The sequence below is a fragment of the Solanum dulcamara genome, chromosome 6 (assembly GCF_947179165.1).
Source record: "Solanum dulcamara chromosome 6, daSolDulc1.2, whole genome shotgun sequence".
In the NCBI taxonomy this organism is placed as follows: Eukaryota; Viridiplantae; Streptophyta; class Magnoliopsida; order Solanales; family Solanaceae; genus Solanum; species Solanum dulcamara.
Genome location: NC_077242.1, coordinates 35,842,035 through 35,864,295, shown reverse-complemented (window position 1 = coordinate 35,864,295; position 22,261 = coordinate 35,842,035).

Sequence of the window (22,261 nt, the reverse complement as noted above, 5' to 3'; positions counted from 1 at the left end):
CTTTATTTCTACTATTTACAGTAGGCTGGAGGCATCAAGGATGTGCTCATTTTCTTATATTGGTAAGACCGAGAGAGTTCCCGACCCTTTCTATACTGGTTTGACTATTTATCTCTGATAATTATGACGGAGTGGATTTTTGATGATCGGATATATAGATTGATATATATATTGATATAAGACCTGGATCAGGACCAGAGAGGTATATAGAGGTATTCTCGAGCTCCCCATGGAGATCCTTGAGAGGAACATGGGTCCTACTTCGTGGCCGAGACTGGAATTAGGTGTATATATCTTGGTATGAGGCACTTGGCACTGATGGTAGTACTAGTTTTTTTGCATAACTCTCATTCATATATACATTTCCTATCACCAGCATAGTTGTTTGTACCTGTTGATAGTGTGGGATACTGTGCGCGTTTACTTATTTATGAGTGAACCTCCTGCGCACATAAGGGCTCAGGAGGTATTGTCTGACTATTTGCAAACTTGTGGCAGTATAAAGGGTGGTCTCTTGTTTAAAGGTAATTACCACCCTTGTTCTTATGTATCTAACCTATTTGCACAAGGATTTAGTTGATACAGTCCTTTGGGCCTTTATGTGATATCTTTGTTTACTTTTGTTAGTAGGTTATCACTTAGTTGTCTTCCTTAATTGTGTGTTATTGAGTTTAGGTTATGGGCTAGCGCCACCAGGTTCGTCCTTTGTTTCCTTGCTTTTTCCCTATCTTCTCCCTTCCTTGTATCAGATGTTTCTTATTGCAGGCTTTCGTATTATTCTTGTTAGTTACTTGTTATGTATACTCCTTACTTACATGTTATTTATAACTTTACCTTTGGAACACAGTTGGCCGATGCCTGCTAAGTTCCACTTGTTGGTACTCATACTACACTTCTGTACCCTACAGATCATAGTACGGGTTTTCTCTATTGATTTTGATATAGTTTAGAGCAGCTCTTGTAATTTGGAGACTTAGCTGAGCTCTTGGCGTTCAGAGTTGCCTATCTTCCTCTATTTCAGCTTGGACTTGTCTTTATTTTGTACTCAGAGACAGTTATGATATTACTGTATCTGTATAAACCTTGTATCCTTTATTTAGTTTAGTGGCTCAACTACCGACTGATACCAGGTCTTGGAGGTTATCTTGTTGTATTATTGTCATCCTTCTTTTATTATTTTATTATTATTTGCTTCTTTCCTTCTGCTTGTGATGGTTCGTTGCCTATGGTTGCATACTGTGGTGTTAGGCTTACCTAGTAGTAGGTTGATAGTAGGTGCCATTATGACTTAAAAAATCAGGTCATGATAATTTTCTTTCCAGGGACATATGAAGCGACAGAAATATGAATGCTCTTAAAGTACTCGAGATTGATCTAACCTTAATTCTAAGAAATGGTAGCAAAGAAACATGGTATAGAAAACACGAATCAAAACACACCGATTTGTAAAGGAAATTAAGACTAACCTAAGCGAATAACTTTGAGAGGTTAAGACATGTAAAATGCTTTCAACATTATATCATATGGATCGGTTGTAGGTTTATTTTAAAAAACATAGGCCATGAGCTAAAATCCTAACTGAAATCCATAGAGATCAACCAACGAATAATAAATAATGACAACAAACTGAATCTACACAATCAGACAACAAAATAGATGTAATCAACTAAATGGACTAAGCGAAACAGAGAGAAATAAATCAAAGACTAGGAGAGGGGTTTTACTGTTAGTGGAGTAGGAACTGAGATTATGAGTCGAGGGTGATGAGCTTTCCACCAGCACGAGCTTGATTCAAACAAGTAGAGGATTGGTACAAAAATGAAAACTAGATTTCAATTTTTCAATGCAATTTTCATGTACTTCAATAGGAGGGTCCCAAAACCTATCCCAAATCAGTGAATAGGGAGAGACTTATATAGGAGGATTTAGGGTCTATTTTTGGAAGGAAACACATTGCCAAATTTTGAGTTTTCAATCCCACTTTGAGAGGAAAAACGATGAGGTTGTTTATGTCATTCCTCTATCCCAAGGTTGCATAGTGAATGAAGCTTTTAGAAGCCATGCAAATAGGGAAAAAAGGATATAAAGGTGATGAGGTCGGCACTGTTTGATAGCTAGGGCTACTAGATTATGCACTATTGCATCTGGTTGTCGAGGGTTTGAGGAAGACGATGCATGGGGTTATATGGTATATGTGTATGTGTATTTATGGGTGTACGCAGGTTTTTTTTTGGGAAAAGGGGTTAACTAGGTATGTTGTTATATGTATTGTATGTATGTGTGGGGAATAGGAATTGGGAATTTTATGCTATAGTAGAGTGTGTATTTTTGAGTATGTATTGTTGGGTTGAAAAGGTTGGTGGTATGTGAGAATTGGGTTGGTTGGTCAGAGTTGGAGGTAGGGTCAAGAATGGTTAGCAATTGAATTTAAAATCTTATCAAATGGTGTAATGACCCTCAGGGTCATTTTTGTGCTTCTGCATATTTTTACCATTTTACCCCTTCCTATAGCTTCCTTGTAACATTTATGCGGTGTTGTGATAGGTGGAGCACTCCCTAAGGTGTTTGGTTGAGTTTTTAGGTGGTTTTGTCATTTGTGAGGCTTAAGGCTTGAAAGAGTTAACTTGAGTCAACATTCAGAGATTCTGATCTTAGATGACGATTCTTTCAGTTCCATCAGTTGGGGATGGGCAATTTTGATCTAGAACGACCCTTCGTTAGCGTCTCGAGGCTTCTGCTCTAATCCCAAGGCCCATTTTGGATTTAGTCTCAGTATGGCACTTGGGTGTGGTACCCACTTTTCACTTAAATGACCTCGTATGGAAATTTTGAATGTGCCATTAAGTCCAGAACGCTGATTTTTGTGGGAGTAGCATAACTCATCTGCGCATGGGGTTTCAAAAAAATTTCGAGCACACCATCTGAGAATTTAGAGATTCTAAGTCCATTTTGTACCAGCTGAGTTTGGTTCCGTCGCTAAAGAAACTCCTGGTTACTAAAGCGACTATCGCTAAGTCAATTTCCCCTAAAGCGGCCAAGAGGTCGCTTAGTGTCACTAAAGCGACCCCTCGCTTAAGTGATAAGGTACTCACTTAAGAAAAGCTCACCTCTTTGAGGTGGTCACTTAAGCGACCAGCAGGCACTCCCTTTTGTGACACTTAAGGCTCGTTTTAAGTTTAAAAATTTAGTTATGTCTTGCAACTTTGAGACACAAATTCTCTTTCAATTTAGGGGAGATTAGAGTGATTCCAATGGATAAATTACATGGTTTTTCGAGGGGATTCCAATGGGTTGATCAGACTTAGATCAAAGGCTTCGTTTGAGGTAAATGTTCCTTTTTCCCTGCGACCTTAGTGATTTTGGTGATTAGTTGAGAATGAAGGTGCATGTTGGTTTGTAGCTGATTTTATTGTTTGAATTTTGTTTCTTTTTGAACATAAGCTTAGGGTAGCATTTAGGACCTACTTTTGGAGTCAATTCTGTGAGTTACAGAGTGGGTCCCACAATTCCTGATTTTTGACTCCAAAATTTATCTGTCTCCGAATTCGATAATTTTAATATGGAAATGTTCGTATTAACATTGCGACTCTATTTTTAGTAGTGTGACAACGTTCTGAGGCCGTTCAAAAGGGAAAAGCACAAGAATAGAGGTTCGAGTGCGGTTCTAGCTTTAAGGTAGTTTATGGTTTACCTTTTTAGACTTGGCTTAGTCGATTTTATATATGTTTGAGTAGTTTTATGGTTAGGATAGAGTTAGGATTAGGTTATAATTATGCTCTATCCTTAGTAAGATTTATTTGGCCATTTTGGGTTATTTAGCTTAGAGTATTAGCCTCAGAGCCTTAGTTTAGGGTGATTTTTGGTTGGAATAATGCTTAGATTCTTGGACCACTCCTATGTGGTGTGAAACTTAGTTGGTGTGCATTTTGTTTGTTACATTTTGGTTGTATGCCCTTTTGAAATGTGAGATTTTTTTCCCCTTTTTATTGTACTGTTGGGCCTAAGGCTGTGAGCTTGGACTGTCAGGTTATTTACTTTGAACTATGGAGGGTGTTTTACCTGAGTATATGCATGAGCTAGATTGTTTCAGAATATTGATTTAGATTGCCTTGGTGCATCAGCATGGTTAAGGCATACTCTTATCTAGTTTCTGAAAATAAGGAGGTTTTAAGATATTTTATATTTCTCTATGGATTTTGAGCTCCAAGAGAGTGGGACACTGCTTTTTGACTAATATTTCGGATGGAAATTTGGTTTTGAGGGAAATTACCATTTTTACCTAATTATGCATATGCTGATGAGCTCCGGCGGCCCATAGATTAAATTTTGGTTTTTTTAAACTTTTCTAATAAGATAAGGCAGGATTCCGCAATTGTCTTGAGGGGTCCATAGTATGTCGGTGAGACAACTCCAAAGCTTTTTGCATTCATTCTGCATTGGCCACGTACGCATTGCACTTGTTTGGTGAGAGATTAGATTGTGTGGTATTGGTAGTGGTAACTCGATTATTATTTTATACGTGTTTGTAATTTGGACTACCTTTAGCTTCTATTTAGACCTTTATACCCTTCTTACTCCTTATATATGTATATTATCCTTCTGAGCTTGATCAGTCTATGATGTCTACTGAATACCTCGTGTTTTGGTGCTCATACTATATTTCTACATCTTTTCTGATGCAGCTCCTAGTGCGAGCCGCCCTCCTTGAATGTTGGATCTTCCTTGGCTATCATCAAGTTGGATCATGGTGAGCTGCTGGCATCCAGACATTTGCTTCTTTCCCTCATTTTGTACTGACTTATGTTTTGTATTTTGCTTAGATAGTTCTGTTGTATATATGGCCTTTCTATACTTAGTCGCCCATGTATATGTGACACCAGGTCCTAAGATTTGGTCTTATATTAGTTTGTCTTACTTGTCACTTTTGGGACTCTTTTATATATTTTGTATCGTACTACAAGTTTATGATATGGCCTGTTTTTCTTATATGTTATTCCTGTCATTCTTTGGTATTATTATTATTCTACTTAAATTGTTGTCTTCCATAAAATTGTGTCCTTGGGTTTAGGCTTGCCTATTTGGTGGGTTGTAGTAGGCGTCATCATGGCCCAATTTCGGTTCGTGACAGAGTGGTGTAAGATCTTAGGTTCACCGGTCTCACCAGTACTGGGAGCAAATGCCTAGTAGAGTCTCGTAGATCAGTACGATGAAGTCTGTATCTCATCTTTGAGAGGCTATAAGGCATTATTAAGAATAATTCACTTGTTTATTGGTTATCGTGCATCCATGACTATAGGAACTTATGAGTTATTTTTGTTTCACTCTTTAACAAATGTCTAGGATGAGATCTTCTATAGGTGGGAGAGAGCCTACTACTCAAATAGATAGAGCCCCAACTAGGGGTTGAGATTGAGGTTAAGTCAGGGTGCGAGCTGCAGCACCAGCTTGAGATCAGGAGAGGGCACCGTTAATAGAGCCCAACATAGAGATTGAGAATATTCAATGCCAGTCGAATGGTGTGGGGCTAGCCCAGCCTCCTTCTTGATTTGTTTCCATACTAGTTATGAAGGGCAACCTAGCTAGGATTTTTAGCTTCATGAAAGGCATGACCTAGGAAGGAGCTATGCCTAGCACTTCAGTAGGTCCCTAGCAGTATGATGAGACCCAGACTACTGCCCAAGCAGGGGTACCAGGGGGTCAGACATTCGAGGTATAGCCTATTGTTGTGGCTCCTTAGTTAGTAGTTCAACCGATTTCTACTTTTGCTCCACCCATGGCACCTAGGCCAGTCATGTCTTCGGAGGAGAAGAAGATGCAAGGGCGGTTCATTAGATTAGGCCCTCCCAGGTTCTCTGGCATAGCAGACGAGGATGACCATGAGTTTCTGGTTAATTGTTAGGAGAGATTGCATAACCTTGGATTAATGGAGTCTCACGGGGTGGATTACACTACTTATCAGTTATATGAGTTAACGAAGTAGTGATGGAGGTCCTATCTTCAATTCAGAATAGCCGAGTCACCTCCGATAACTTGGCTAAGTTCTTTGAGGCTTTCTAGGAGTAGTATGTACCTCACTGCTTGAGGGAGCAGTTGTAGTATGAGTTTACAGGTTTGACTCAAGGGTCATTATCAGTTGCAGAGTATGAAACCTAATTTCATGAGTTGTTTAGACATGCGATGATGCTTATGCCAATGCAGCATGAGAGAGTACGTAGATTTGTTAGAGGAGTCTCATACCCACTATGGTTGGCTATGGAGCAGATAGAGGCATTGGGCCAGTCATTTTTATCGATAACCGATTATGCATGCACTATTAAGGGTATCCATTATAAGGCCTTTAGGGGTAGTGTCAAGAGGCCCTAGTGTCAGGGTGGTTTTAGTGGGTCTCAGTCCTGGGGTAGGAAGTTTTTGGGTAGAGGTCACCCATAATAGTTTCAGTTTCCTAGGTCGGTTCAAGCGACCCTTCATCTTATAAATAATGGCACTACTACAGGTGTTAGTGGTCCTATGGTCCCAGCGTTGGTTCAGATACCTTGAGGTGCATACTCAAGGTATTCATGCCATGGTGGCCAGTCAAGTTTAGTCGAGTCATCTCAACTGGTCAGTTATGGCAGAGGTTGTTATGAGTGTGGTGAGTTTGGCCACTTTGCTAAAGAGTGTTGTAGGGGTTGACCTTTCAGACAGCAGGGCCAGTAAGGCCATTAGGGCCAGCAAGTTTAGGCCCCCAAGGATTCAGTTCAGTCTACCAGGGGTGGTGCTCAAGGAGGCAGGGGTGGTCCCTAGGATACTCAAGGTAGTCCTCAAGCAGGTAGGTTGGGTGGCCATAGTGAACATCACATGAATGCTTTTCTGAGGATGCTAGAGGAAGAGGCTTTGGATGCCATTATCACATATATGATCTACGTCTCACATCTGCCTGCATATGGTTTATTTGACCCTAGGCTGAATCTGAAGGAGTTCTATTACTCTAGATATTCTATTTATCCCAGTGCGATGAAGATGTATCATGATTTGAGGCAGCACTACTAGTGGTGTGGGATGAAGAGAGATATTTCAGTTTTTATGTTTAGGTGCTTGAACAGTCAGCAGGTGAAGTACTAGCATCAGAGGCCAGGTGGGTTGACCCAGCAGCTACCTATTTCAAAGTGGAAGTAGGAGCGGATAGCGATGGACTTTATGGTATGTTTGCCACGTACCTTTTGAGAGTTTGACTCTATTTGGGTCATCATGGATCGATTAACCAAGTTTGCTCACTTTCTGTCGATTTATACTTTCGATAGTTCTGATAGTTTAGCTCAGATCTATATTCCGGAGGTTGTTTATTTGCATGGTGTGCCAGTGTCTAGTATCTCAAATCATGGTACTCAGTTCACTTCTCACTTCTAATAGCCTATTCAAAGAGAGTTGGGTACTAGAGTTGAGCTTATCATAACCTTCCACCTTTAGAGCGATGGCCAGTCCGAGAGGACCATTTAGGTCTTGAAGGACATGCTTCGGTCCTGTGTTATTGATTTTGAAGGGCAATGGGATCATTTCTTGTCTTTAGCAGAGTTCGTATATAATAAAAACTACCATTCCATTATTCAGATGGACCCATTTGAGGCATTATATGGTAGGAGGTGTCGTTCTCCTATGGGCTAGTTTGATGCTTTTGAGGTTAAGTCGTGGGGCACCGACTTGTTGTGTGATTCTATGGATAGTGTCCGTGTGATCCAGGAGTGACTCTATACTGCCAAGAGTAGGTAGAAGAGCTATGTTGACCAAAGATTGCACCCTTTGGAGTTCATTGTTGGTGATCAAGTATTTCTGTGGGCATCGCCCATGAAAGGCGTGATGAGATTTGGGAGGAGGGGCAAGCTTAGCCCCAGGTTCATCGTTCTGTTTGAGATATTTAGGCGGGTAGGAGAGGTAGCCTATGAGATAGCCTTGCCCCTACCTTTTTAGGTGTCCACTCTATTTTCCATGTTTTTAGGCTGAGACGGTATGTTCCAGATAAATCTCACGAGCTTTAGTGAGATTCAGTTCAGTTGGATGAGTCCTTGACTTTTGAAGAGGAGCTTGTTGCCATTCTAGATAGGCAAGTTAGGAAGTTGAGGACTAAGGATATCCCGTTAGTGAAGGTTTAGTGGAGGCATTGTCCGATCGTGGAGGCGACTTGGGAGACCAAGCTGGATATGCCGACCTGATATGCTCACCTTTTCGAGCCTTCAAGTACCTTCCTTTCTTTTACTTTCGAGGACAAAAATCTTTTTAGTATTGGATGTTGTAATGACCCTTGTGGTCATTTCTGTGATTTTGCATGTTTTTACCATTTTCACCTTCTCATAGCTTCCTTGTAGCATTTATGTGGTGTTGGGATGGGTAGCGCACTCCCTAAGGTGTTTAGTTGTGTTTTGAAGTGGCTTGGTCATTTATGAGGGTTAAGGCTTGAAAGAGTTTATTTGAGTCAACATTCGGATATTCTAATATCGGATGATCATTCTATCAGTTTCATCATCTCTAGAAGGATTAATTTGGTGTAGAACGGCCCTTTGTTTGCTTCATAAGGCTTTCAATCTAATTTTAAGGCCCGTTGTGGATTTTGGCTCAAAATAATACTTATGTATGGGACCCATGTTTTACTAAAATAACCTCATATGGGAATTTAGAATGCGCCATTGAGTTCGGAATGCCAAATTTGGTGAGGTAGCATATCTCGTTTATGCGTACGGGGTTCTGAACGAATCTCAAGCACCCTGTTGGAGAATTTTGACATGCTAAGTCCAATTTGCATCAGCTGAGTTTGGTTTCATCGCTAAAGCGACCAGGCCCCATGGGTGGGTGTCGCTAAAGAAAAGAGTGGTCGCTAAAGCGACCGCTCAGTGATAGGGTCCTCACTTAAGCGAGGCCCGCCTCTTTGAGGTGGTCTCTTAAGAGACCAACGGGTGTTCTCTTTTGCGACACCTGAGGCTCGTTTTAAGTTCAAAAATTTAGTTATGGCTTGCAACATTGAGATACGGTTTCTCTTTTAATTTAGGGGAGATTTGAGTGATTCCAAGGGCTAATTTGTGTGGTTTTTTGAGGGGATTCTAGTGGTTTGATCAAATATTATATCAAAGGCTTCGTTTGAGGTAAATTATCCTTTTCCCCATGACCTTAGTGATTTTGGTGATTAGTTGAGAATGAAGGTGCATTTGGGTTTGTAGCTGATTTTATTGTGTGAATTGTGTTCCTTTTTGTAACATAAGCTTAGGGTAGCATTTAGGACCTACTTTTGGAGTCAATTTTATGAGTTACGGAGTGAGTCCCATAACTCCCATTTTTTGACTCCGAAATTGATCCATCTTTGATTTCGATAATTTTAATATCAAAATGTTTGTGTTAACGTTGTGAGTCCATTTTTACAGCACTGCAGTGTTTTGAGGCCGTCCGAAAGGGAAAAGCCTCGAATAGAGGCTTAAGTGCAGTTCCGTCTTAGAGGTAGGTTATGGCTTACCTTTTTAGACTTGAATTAGTCAATTATGTATATGTTTGAGTAGTTTGATGGTTAGGATGGAGTTAGGAGGAGATTATAAGTTTTCTTGATCGTTACTAAAATTTATTTGGACATTTCAGGTTATTTAGCTAGCGTATTAGCCACAGAGCCTTACTTTAGGGTGATTTTTGGCTTGAATAATACTTAGATCCTTAAACCGTTCCTAGGTAATGTGAAACTTAGCCGGTGTGCATTTTGTTTATTACATTTTTATTGTTTTCCCTTTTGACATGTGCGATTTGTTTTCCTTTTTGATTGAACTGTTGGGCCTAAGGCCGTGAGCTTGGACTGCCAGGTTAGTTACTTTGAGTTGTGGAGGATGTTTTACCTTATTACATGCGTGAGCTGGATTGTTTTGGAATCTTGATTTAGATTGTATTGGTGCATAAGAAGGATCATGGCATACTTGCATCTAGTTTCTGAAAATAAGGAAGTTTTGAGCTATTTTATATTTCTCTATAGATTTTGAGCTCTAAGGGAGTGGGACACCGGATTTTGACTGATTTTACCAATGGAAACTTGGTTTTGAGGAAAAGTTCCATTTTCACCTGCTTATGCATTTGTTGATGAGCTCCAACGGCCCGTTGATTAAATTTTGTCTGTAGTTGTCTCGAAAGGTCCATAGGAAAGTTGGTGAGACAACTCCATAACTTTTTGCATTCATTCTGTGCTGGCCACATATGGATTGCACCTTTTTGATATGAGATATGGATTGTGTGGTAGTTTTCTTGGTTGCCGTGGTAACTCGATTATTGTTTTATACATTTTTATAGTTTGGACTGCCTTTAGATTCTATTTAGACCCTTATACCCTTCTTACTGCTTATATATGTATATGATCCTTCTGATCTTGGTTAGCCTATGATGCCTACTGAGTACCCCATGTTTTTGTACTCATACTACATTTCTGCATTTTTTCTGATGAAGCTCCCAATACGAGCCACCCTCCTTAAGCGTTAGATCTTCCTTGGTTGTCATTGACTTGGATCGTGGTAAGCTCCTAGTGTCCAGAGACTTGCTCCTTTCCCTCATTTTGTATTGTCTTATGTTTTGTATTTTGCTTAGTCAATTCTCTTGTATATATGGCATTTTTATACTTAGTAGCTCCTGTATAGGTGACAACAGGTTCGGGTATTTTTTTCTTGTGTTAGTTTATCTTCCTGGTCACTTTTGGGCCTCTTTTATATATTTTATATTGTACTATAGGTTTATGATATGACCCATTTTTCTTATATCTTATTCCTGTCATTCTTTGCTATTATTATCATTATAGTTACATTATTGTCTTCTGCAAACTTGTGTCCTTAGGTTTAGGCTTGCATACTTGATTTGTTGTAGTAGGCGCCATCATGGCCCAATTTTGGGTCGTGACATACAAGTTTCAATTATAGCCAAATAAATTACGGATCTAGTCAAATTTGAATTTAATTGGCGAATTCGGCTAAAAATTAAACAAGATGAATTAGCACTAATTAATTAACAAGCTTCTTAATCTGAACAAAATAAACTAATTAGCTTAATTATAAACTAACTATTTCAAAAATATCAACTACTAATTTATGAAATAATTAGTTAAAAATAAAATATTTTTGAGATAATTTTATAATATTTATAAAAACTAATAATTATATACATAATTATGTAGAAATATATATATCATTTAGAAATTATAAAAATACCAAAATTACTTTGAAATATTTTTTGGATTTTTAAAAGTAATTATTTCAAATTGTTTAGAATTTAAGAAGCTTGATAACTAATTCGCATTGTAGAGGGTCTAAATGGGGTCAACAATTATTCCCTTCTTTGGGTAGGTTCGATCAAAAAGATCCAGGGCAGAGAAATTTGATAAATTTAATTTTGGCCGACCACATATCCATCTTTCCAAAAGAAGGTTTGGTACGAAATTTTGAGAAATTATGGCTGGACCCTGGTATTGGGATTCCTATATATATCAGCCTATATGAGAATTTAGATCAATTGTAGTTTAAGACGCTTGATTTAGCACACGAATTTGAAGGCATACCAAAGCTATCCTGGCGTCGAATAATGGAAAGACCAGAATGCTCAAGAATAAGATTAAGATAATCGTTGAAGTACAGTCGTGTAATAACCCTCTATGTTATTTTTGTGTTAATGCATTTATTTTATCATTTAGAGCATTCCTATAATGATCCCAAGTAATTTATGACTTGTTGGCTCTGACTGTTCGGATGCCTAGTCGCTTCTTTTGGTTTTATGCCCGTTTCTCTATTTTAGAGCTTTTGAAACTTGAAAAATTAATTTCGGTCAAAATATTAGGTAAACAACCTCAGAACAAAATTATGATGCTTCAATCAGCTCCGCAATGGTCATTTTAGGCTAGTAGCATGGTCATCACAAGCATTGAGGCTTTTAGCGAGAGTTTGGACTATTAGGCACTTTAGTTTTTGAAATTTAGCCTAAGTTTGACTTTGGTCAATATTCTAGAAAACACTGCTCGAATGAAAATTATGTCAGCGCGATTAGTTTTAGAATGTCGAGTTTTATCTAGAAGGACTTTTCATGTGCTTCTCGAGATAATTTATGACTTGTTGGCTCTGACTGTTCGGTTGCCTGGTCGCTTTTTTTGGTTTTATGCCCGTTTCTCTATTTTAGAGCTTTTGAAACTTAAAAAATTAATTTCGGTCAAAATATCAGGTAAACAACCTTAGTACAAAACTATGATGCTTCAATCAGCTTCGCAATGGTCATTCTAGGCTTGTAGCGTGGTCATCACAATCATTGAGGCTTTTAGCGAGAGTTTGGACCATTAGGCACTTTAGCTTTTGAAATTTAGCCCAAGTTTGACTTTGGTCAACATTCTAGAAAAACCTGCTCGATTGAAAATTATGTCAGCGCGATTAGTTTTAGAATGTCGAGTTTCGTCTAGAAGGACTTTTCATGCTCTTCTCGAGATAATTTATGACTTGTTGGCTCTGACTGTTCGGTTGCCTGGTCGCTTCTTTTATTTTTATGCCCGTTTCTCTATTTTAGAGCTTTTGAAACTTGAAAAATTAATTTCGGTCAAAATATCAGGTAAACAACCTCAGAACAAAATTATGATGCTTCAATCAGCTCCGCAATGGTCATTTTAGGCTAGTAGCATGGTCATCACAAGCATTGAGGCTTTTAGCGAGAGTTTGGACCATTAGGCATTTTAGCTTTTGAAATTTAGCATAAGTTTGACTTTGGTCAATATTCTAGAAAAACCTGCTCGAATGAAAATTATTTCAGCGCGATTAGTTTTAGATTATCGAGTTTTGTCTAAAAGGACTTTTCATGCGCTTCTCGAGATAATTTATGACTTGTTGGCTTTGACTGTTCGATTGCCTGGTCGCTTCTTTTGGTTTTATGCCTGTTTCTCTATTTTAGAGCTTTTGAAACTTGAAAAATTAATTTCGGTCAAAATATCAGGTAAACAACCTCAGAACAAAATTATGATGCTTCAATCAGCTCCGCAATGGTCATTTTAGGCTAGTAGCATGGTCATCACAAGCATTGAGGTTTTTAGCAAGAGTTTGGACCATTAGGCACTTTAGCTTTTGAAATTTAGCCTAAGTTTGACTTTTGTCAACATTCTAGAAAAACCTGCTCGAATGAAAATTATGTCAGTGCGATTAGTTTTAGAATGTCGAGTTTTGTCTAGAAGGACTTTTCATGTGCTTCTTGAGATAATTTATGACTTGTTGGATCTGACTTTTCGGTTGCCTGGTCGCTTCTTTTGGTTTTATGCCCGTTTCTCTATTTTAGAGCTTTTGAAACTTGAAAAATTAATTTCGGTCAAAATATCAGGTAAAAAACCTCAGAACAAAACTATGATGCGTCAATCAGCTCCGCAATGGTCATTTTAGGCTAGTAACATGGTCATCACAAGCATTGAGGCTTTTAGCGAGAGTTTGGACCATTAGGCACTTTAGCTTTTGAAATTTAGCCTAGGTTTGACTTTGGTCAATATTCTAGAAAAACCTGCTCGAATGAAAATTATGTTAGCGCGATTAGTTTTAGAATGTCGAGTTTTTTCTAGAAGGACTTTTCATGCACTTCTCGAGATTTCCAGTCGAATCTCGAGGCCTATTGTGGAATTTGTTTTAAAATGGCCTTTGGGTGTGGGACTGACATTTTGTTAAAATGACCTTATGGTGAAATTTTGACTATGCCATTGAGTCTGAAACGTCGATTATGGTGGGGTAGTATACCTCTATTGCATGCATGAGGTTCTGAATGAATCCCAAGTACCCCGTCAAAGACTTGATCATTTTCAAAACTCAGCTCCACCAGTTGTGTCTGGTGTCGTTGCAAAAGATACCCTCGTTAAAGAGTCCAGGACTTTGCTAAAGTGAGCAGGGCCATAGGGCAGGTATCGCTAAAGTGACAGGCTTGTCGCTAATGTGACCCTTCGCTTAAGTGACATAGGAATCACTTTAGCGAGGCCTGTCTATTGGTGAGTGGTGGTTTAAGCTACCACCTTGGTCACTTTTGTATGTTATATACCTATTTTTCAATTTAATTACCCAACTTCAGTTATTGTTTTCTCCCTCATTTCAAGGTAGATTTGGGTGATTCAAAGCCAAATTGTGGGTATTTGTTGGGGGGGGGGGGAACCCAATGGGGTGATTGAATAGTGTTGGGGAACCTTCAATTGAGGTAAAATTGAGCCTAACGACTGCCATGGTTGTGTTCTTGAGCTTAGTTTGTGATTTTATTGCATGTAATTCTCGCTTTTTTGAGCCTCGAATTGTGTTTTATTTTGGAACACATGTTTAGAGAGGTGAATTGGATCTTTTCACGAAGTCAATTACGGGATTACCAAAGCGGGTCCTATATTTCTATTTTTTACTCCGAAATTGTTTTTTCTCTAATTTTAGTAATTCTAATGTCAAAATGACCGTATGATAGTTGATTCTATTTTTCATAGTTGGTAGCATTCAAAGGCCATTCGGAAAGGGAAAACTTTAGTACCTTGATCTTGGAGCACGCGTGATCGACCTAAAGGTAGGACATGATTTTCGTCTTCTTAGATTGAGATTGTTTATGTGATAGGTTGAAGATTATTTTGAATTTGGGTTGGTCAGGTGTTTGAGCATACCTGTTAGTGTAGAATTCATGTTTTAGCCCTTTTTTGGGTAGTACCGGGTACTTTTGAGTATGTTGGTGTTTTAACGTGATCATCCATACCTTGTGGCCTTGCGTATTACTATTTTCTTTTGATATTGAGCATGTTGGCCTTAGTCTAGGCTTAGACTAGTGTTTGTCATAGACTTGCGATAATTAGAGCTGGCCTTGTTTTTACTCCGACATCAATTCGATCGCCTTAGCTCCCAGTAGAACGGAATAGTAGAATTGAGTCTAGTAGTATGAGCTTTTGATTAGCCGTTGCCTCATCTTTGATGACCATCTACCCTTCTCTCTCTTCTTAAGGCCCATGTGTGGATGAATGGAACTATGTGGCTTTGCTTTGTATTTCAGGATTGGGTTTGATTCGAGCTTGGTGTGCTGAGTTGACTATCTGGGAGTGGACTTCTCTCCACGATGGTTTCACGATGATGAGATGACATTATATCACTTGGCAGCCTCTATCATCGTTGATTCAAGGTCTGGTCATGCTTCCCTCTTACCCTCTACGACGATGACTTATTTGGCTATGGACTATTGCCCCTATGAGACACATCAGCGGTTGGAGCTCCGGGCGCTGAACTTCTTAGCTAGGCTAACCTTATTTATTATTTGGAGACTACTGCTGATTCACCTCTTAGAGACTCATCCACAGTTTGAGGTTCAGGCGCTGGACTTTTTACCTCGGTTGTTACTATAGCTTACTTAGAGGCTATCCACGATTCGAGGTCCGGGCTACACTCTTCCAACTCTGGACTTACCATTTCACATTCTTAATAGTTTTAGCAAATATGTGTTCCTATCAGGCTTATGGGGATTCACTAGGGTTATTACTTAAACTTGCGTGCGAGTGTACCTTCTGAGCTTATGGGGGCCAAGTTAGGTTTAGTTAGCTGTACTTAGTTCTTTTAGTTGTACCTTCTGGGCTTATGGGGGCTAAGTTATGTTTAGTTAGCTGTACTTAGTTCTTTTAGTTCTTATGCTTAGGTGCATTTTCTGTATTTTTTATTATTTTGGTACTCATACTACACTCTGCATCTGTTTTCATGATGCAGGTCCGAGCACTAGTTATCAGTGCTGATTCAGGCCAGTTGCAGTCTACACCAATGACGAGAGTGAGCACTTGACGTTTTGGGATCTTCTTGTCTCCTTCTATACATAATTGACTAGTCTTCCAATTTTTGAGATAAGTCTTTGTTTTTGTTGTCTACCTTTGGGACTTGTATTAGTTTTAGGTAGTACATCTTTAGTTGTGACTTCCAGATTCTTGGAGGGATCTTATGTTGTTGTATATTTATTTGATTTTCTTTCGCTTATTTATGTAATCCTGTTATTGCTTTATTTCTATTTAGTTTCTGCCCTTAATCCTATTACTTACTATTTCAGGATACGGGTTGGCTTACCTAATGATGGGTTATAGCAGGTGTCATTATGACTCAAGAGATCGAGTCATGACAAGTTGGTATTAAAGCCCTAGGTTCACCTGTCTCACTTATACAAAGCTAATGTCTAGTAAAGTGCTACGGAGACGTCTGTACCTTATCCTTGGGAGGCTATAGAATGTCATTAGGAATTCTCTCTCTTTTGCATCACTTTTGTGCAATGTGTGTCTTATTGGTTTCATAAATCTCACTTGTACCACTCTTTTTACTGGGATGGCTCACATGGGCAGTACCGCGAAAGAGGGTGATGCACCCGAGCTCGCTGATATAGCCCCAACTACGAGTAGAGGTCGACCTTGAGGTTGTTTCAGGGATACAACACTAGCCTATGAGAGAGAGCAGACTCTAGAGAAAGTTGTTGAGCCACAGCTGGACTCAGTTTATCACCAACTAGTGGGGGCTGGGACATCCTAACCACCACACACACCAGTTATGGATCCTGAGCTATAGGTGGCCATTACTGAGCTACTAATAGTGCTAGGGGGTATGCAGCAAGGGACCCAACTATAACCACAGTCATGCCAGCATAGTAAGATCGTCCTGCAATAACAACTCCAGAGGATCCATAGCTACTAGCCCCACTTCCCCACCAACCAGCCAGTTATAGCCAATAGGGCTATGTCCCTATGCGAGAAAAACATGCTCGGGGTATCCTAGAGATTGTCACCACCTAGATTTTCTAGAGCGGTATGGGAGGATGCCCAAGAGTTCTTGATGACTTGCCAGAAGTAGCTTCAAACCTTGGGACTTGTGGAGTCATAAGGGGCCAATTTCACTACCTCATTAGTTCTGCGGCCTACCAGGCAGTAGTGGTGCTCATATTTATGAACTAGGCAAGTTGGATCGCCACCGGTATCATAGGATAAGTTTTCGGAGGCCTTCTTGCCATGTACATACCACAAAGTGCCAAGGATAGGCTTCATGACCAGTTCTTAGGTTAGAGTAGGAATCCATGACTATCTCGGAGTATAAGGCAAGGTTCCATGGGCTGTTCTGCCATGCCCCCATGATATTGCCCACCGAGGAGGAGAGAGTCCAATGTTTATTGCATGGGCTGAGATTTCAATTAAGGATAGAGACAGAGCCTATGGCTTCAGCTGGGCGATCTTTTCTGGATATAGTTGATTATGTCTAAACCATAAAGCACATTCATTTTGAGGACCACGAGGGCAGAGACAAGAGGGCGCACCACCAGTGCATCTACAACTATTCCTAATTCATGCACAGGGACTCCTATTATAGGTCTCGCCCACAGTTACAGAAGGTTTAGTCCAGTCGGCCTATTCAGGCAACATTACTTGCTTCATAGAGTAGCCAGTAACATACAGGTGGTCCTAGCATAGACCAGAGCTTGAAAGGATCAAATTCGGGTTCTACAGGCCGTGGTGGATAATTTCATGCAGGTTGTTCGTCCAAGGGTTTCCTTGATAGTGGATTTGATAGCGGTAAGTTGGACCACTGATCTAGGGATTACCCCTGTTGTGGGTCAGTTTCTCTAGCTTCTACCGTAGCTAGGCCAGTATCAGTGGTACCCCCTTCCGCTAGAGGCAGTGGTCCTAATCAGGATCGTCGAAGTGGTTGACAGGGTGCTAGAGGTGGAGCACGGGGAGATAGGTCAGGCGGTAGGTCAGATGCATAGGGAAGAGGTGCCTAGGGCTATTTCTATACAGCCTTGGTGAGGGAGGAGGGTTAGGCATTTGACGATGTTATTACAGGCACACTTTTATTATACCATCAGCCTGCCATAATTTAATTTGATTTGGGCTCCATATTTTCATATGTATCTATTTATTATGCTCCCGATTGGGTATGAATTGAGAGTCCTTGGAAAATCCAATTTATGTTTCAACCTCACTGGGTGAGTCCTTAGTAGTGGATTAGGTATTGCGATCTTGATTACTGACTATCCAGGGTTATGACTCTTGGGTTGATCTTATTCTGCTAGATATAGTTGATTTTGATGTAATTTTGGGCATGGAATGGTTATCCCCCTACCATGCAATCTTATTACTATGCTAAGACCATTACCTTAGCCATGCTAGGCGTTCCTCTGGTGTTATGGTAGGGTGCTTACAGTCATACACCGACAGAGATTATCTCTTTCATTCGGGCTCAGCGGTTGGATTCTTCTGGGTGCTTATTTTACTAGGACTATGTGTGAAATGTTAGTCGGGAGAGCTCTTCAGTTGATTCGGTTCCTATAGTTTGAGAGTATGCATATGTGTTTCCTACAATCCTTCCTAGCCTACCCTAGAGTGTTATATTGATTTTGCCATAGACTTGAAGCCTATAACTCGTCCTATTTATTTTCCACCTTATTGGATGGCCCCCGCCGAGCTCAAGGAACTTAGTATTCATCTTGAGGACCTTTTAGGTAAGGGGTTCATTCACCTAATGTCTCACCTTGGGATGCCCCAGTTTTATTTGTAAAGAAGAAGGATGGTACTATATGGATGTATGTCGACTACTGGCAGCTAAATAAGGTGACGATAAAGAACCATTACCCCATGCCTCGTATTGAGACCTATTCGATCAACTTTAGGGTAACACAGTTTTTTCTAAGATTGACTTGAGATCAGGTTACCATTAGTTGAGGATTAGGGCAGCGGACAACCCTAAGACCACATCTAGGACTCGATACGGCCATTATGAGTTCCTAGTGATGTCTTTTGGGTTGAATAATGCCCCTACCTCCTTTATGTACTTGATAACTCATGTGTTCAGGCCATAACTTGATTCCTTTGTCATAGTCTTGATTGATGACATTTTGGTATGCTTGCGGAGACGGAGTTAGCATGAGCAAAATTTGAGAGTAGTGCTCAAGACTTTAAGAGATCAGTGGCTTTATGCCAAGTTCTCAAAGTTTGAGCTTTGGATTAATGCTATAGATTCTTGGGGAACATGGTGTCCAAGGATGGAATCATGGTAGATCCTACGAAGATTGAGGCTCTTCGAAATTAGGCCAAGCCCACCTCTGTCACTAATATTTGTAGCTTCGTCGCACTAGCTAGTTACTATCGTTTCTTTATTGAGGGCTTCTCTACTATTGTAGTACCATTGACTTGGTTGACTTACCAGGATATTCCATTTGAGTGGTCCGAGGAGTGTGAACAGATCTTTCAGAGCTACTTACCACCGCTCATGTATTGACTCTACCAGTTGAGGGCAAGGGCTTCATGGTATATTGTGACGCATTTAGCGTCAATTTGGGTTGTGTGTTGATGTAGTGTGGTTGGGTGATAGCTTGTGCGTCAAGGCAGCTTAAGCTGCATGAGCAAAACTACCACACTCAAGACTAGGAGTTGGCGGTGATAGGTTTTTCACTTAATATTTAGAGGCACTACATGTATGGAGTTTTTTTGTGAGATCTACACTGATCACAGGAGCCTTTAGTATATTATAAGCCTGAGGAACCTAAATTTGAGGCAGGCCATTAGATTGAGCTCCTGTAGGACTACGGGTTATCTATTCTCTACCATCTGGCAAGGCGAGTATAGTATCGAATGCCTTGAGTCGGAAGGTGATGAGTATGGATAGTCTAGCCTGCCTTTCTATTGTGGAGCGACCTTTGGCTTTGGATATCCATACCTTAGCCAGCAGGATGATTCAACTTGATATTTAAGATTCCAGGTGTGTGCTAGTTTATATGAGAGTTTAGTCATCTCTATTCGATCAGATTTGGGGTCGAAAGTTTGAGGATGAGCAATTGGATCACCAACGCATCTTGAAAGTCGATCACGAAGTCTAGTATCACCAACTCATCTTAAAAGTTGCAATCATAGGGAATTATGGATAAGGCTATTCATAAGAACTACGTTACTGCCTAGCTAAGTCCAAACTCCCAGACACTAGTCTGCTACGCCATTCTATAAGGATCTAAGCCCGCCGGAGCAACACCAAGGCATCTAAAGAAAGTTCCACAACCTATACTAAGGCCAACATATTCCACAATACCAAGTATAAGAAATCAATGCCCCTTGTGGTATTAACATTTAACAAAAGAGATCACATGCTTTCAATTATCCGAAATACCATATTAAAGCCTAAAACATAATTTCTAGAACCTAAGATATGTAAGTAAGCTACCTAACCCAAATTACATCTATCTCTTCATGATCTCACACATTCCAGCTCAATCTAAAGAAAGGAAAGTCGTAGCCTACCTGTAGGCTGAACACACATGCTCCAAATCACTTTGCAGAAGCTTTTCCTTTTCGTACAGCATCAGAACGCTTTCATGTTGTCAAAAAACAATTCACAACATTAAAATGGTTGCTATGACATTAAAATTATTGAATTCAGAGATGGGCCAATTTCGAAGTCAAAATCAAGAATTATGGGACCCGCGTCGAAAGTTTCAGAACTAACCCCAAAAACAGATCCTAATCATCCCCTTGAACTCATATCCCAAATTGGGACATAATTCCGGGCTTAAAAACTCCACAAATCAGTTCATTCATCAAAACACAATTCTAGGCCAAAATCAATAACATGGAAAGCAACTATTTACGTAAAAATCACCAAAATGAAGCTCAACAGCTGAAATCAACTACACCACAATGTTTGTTACGTAAAAACCCACAATGTAGCACCAAGAATTTCCAAAATTAGACTTAAAACTCCCAAGAAACCAATCTCCAAAGTTTTCAAAATTCCACTCCAAAATTCAACAAAAACAAATGCCCCAAATTAGTTTCTAATAGTACCACGATGTTCTCCTCAATATTCACATGATATAGACTTTTGAATTGCTCTAACCAGACTTAAATTGGCCAAAAAATCACTTCTCAAAATTCTCTAAAATTTTACTCCGAAAACAATAAAAGACAACAGCGAAAATGTGATATTTACCTCAAACAGAGTTCCCAAATCACCTTACAAGCTTACCAACGCATTCCTCTAAAGGATCTCTTTAATTTGGACCTTTGAATCACTTAAATTGAGCTTAAAATGGTGGAGAAATTATTTGTCAAAGTTGGGACTTAAATCTGAAAAATTCACGATGAACAGTAACCGCGATAAATAGTGACAGCACAGTCCAAAATTTGATTATTTGATGCTCTAGACTCATCCGGAATCCCATGAGTGCAAGCCATATATAAATTTTGATTAGAAACAACATTCTAGACTTAATGGGGTAGACGTAATTTCTAATAGAGGTTGTTTCGATGAAAAGTGGGTCCCACACCCAAGCACCAATTTAAACCAAAATCACAAAAAGGCTCGAAATGAGACCAAAAGCCTCGAAACACGCACGAAAGGTCATGCTAGACCAAACTCAATATTTTGGAGCTAACTGTGTTAATGAAATTTCAATCCGAGCATGTTTACCAAGAATGTTGACCAAAGTTAACCTTAGGCTAAGTTTCGAAGGCTAAAGCACCAAATGGCCCCAAAATCATATTGATTGCTTCAAAACTCGTGCTGAACATGCAACTAGCCTAATTTGGTCATTTCAAAGCTGATAGAACCATCAGAATTCCATTTTGAGGTCATTTACCTAAAACTATGACCGAAGTCAACTTTTCAAGTTATAGAACCTTCAAAATAAGGAAACAGGCCTAAAACCCAAATGAACGACCAAGCGACCGAGCTACCAGTGTTAGCAGGTCATAAATGACCTGAGGTCTCTATAAGAACACTCTAAAACACGAAATAGAAGCAGAAACACAAAAATGACCAGGAGGGTCATTACATTGGATGCTTTCAAATCAAATTGGACTTGATTGGCCTAGTGGCTAATATGGCATTTTATGGTAGATATTTTTGGATTATCTTCAGACAGTTGATGTCCATAGTAGAATCTTATTGTAATTAGGTTATTGAGATGGTGCCTCCAGGTACGATCTTTGCCTCAGTTATCTATTTCTTTTATCATATTTCCTCATGTTTACTTAATTTTATGGCGCATTATCTTGTCCTTTGTTGTTTGTGATATATACTCCTTATTTACCTGCTATTATATCTGCTTTACCTTTGAAGTTCAGTCGGTCTATGTCTTCTGAATATCATTTATTCGAATACTACACTTTTGCACCTTGCAGAGCATAGTACGAGTTTTCGCCGTTGACCTGTGCCTTATACGGAATAGCTGTAGATTTGAAGACTTTGGGTGAGCTCCTAGCGTGCAGAGTTGCCCTTCTTGTTCTATTTTTACTAGACTAGTCTTTATG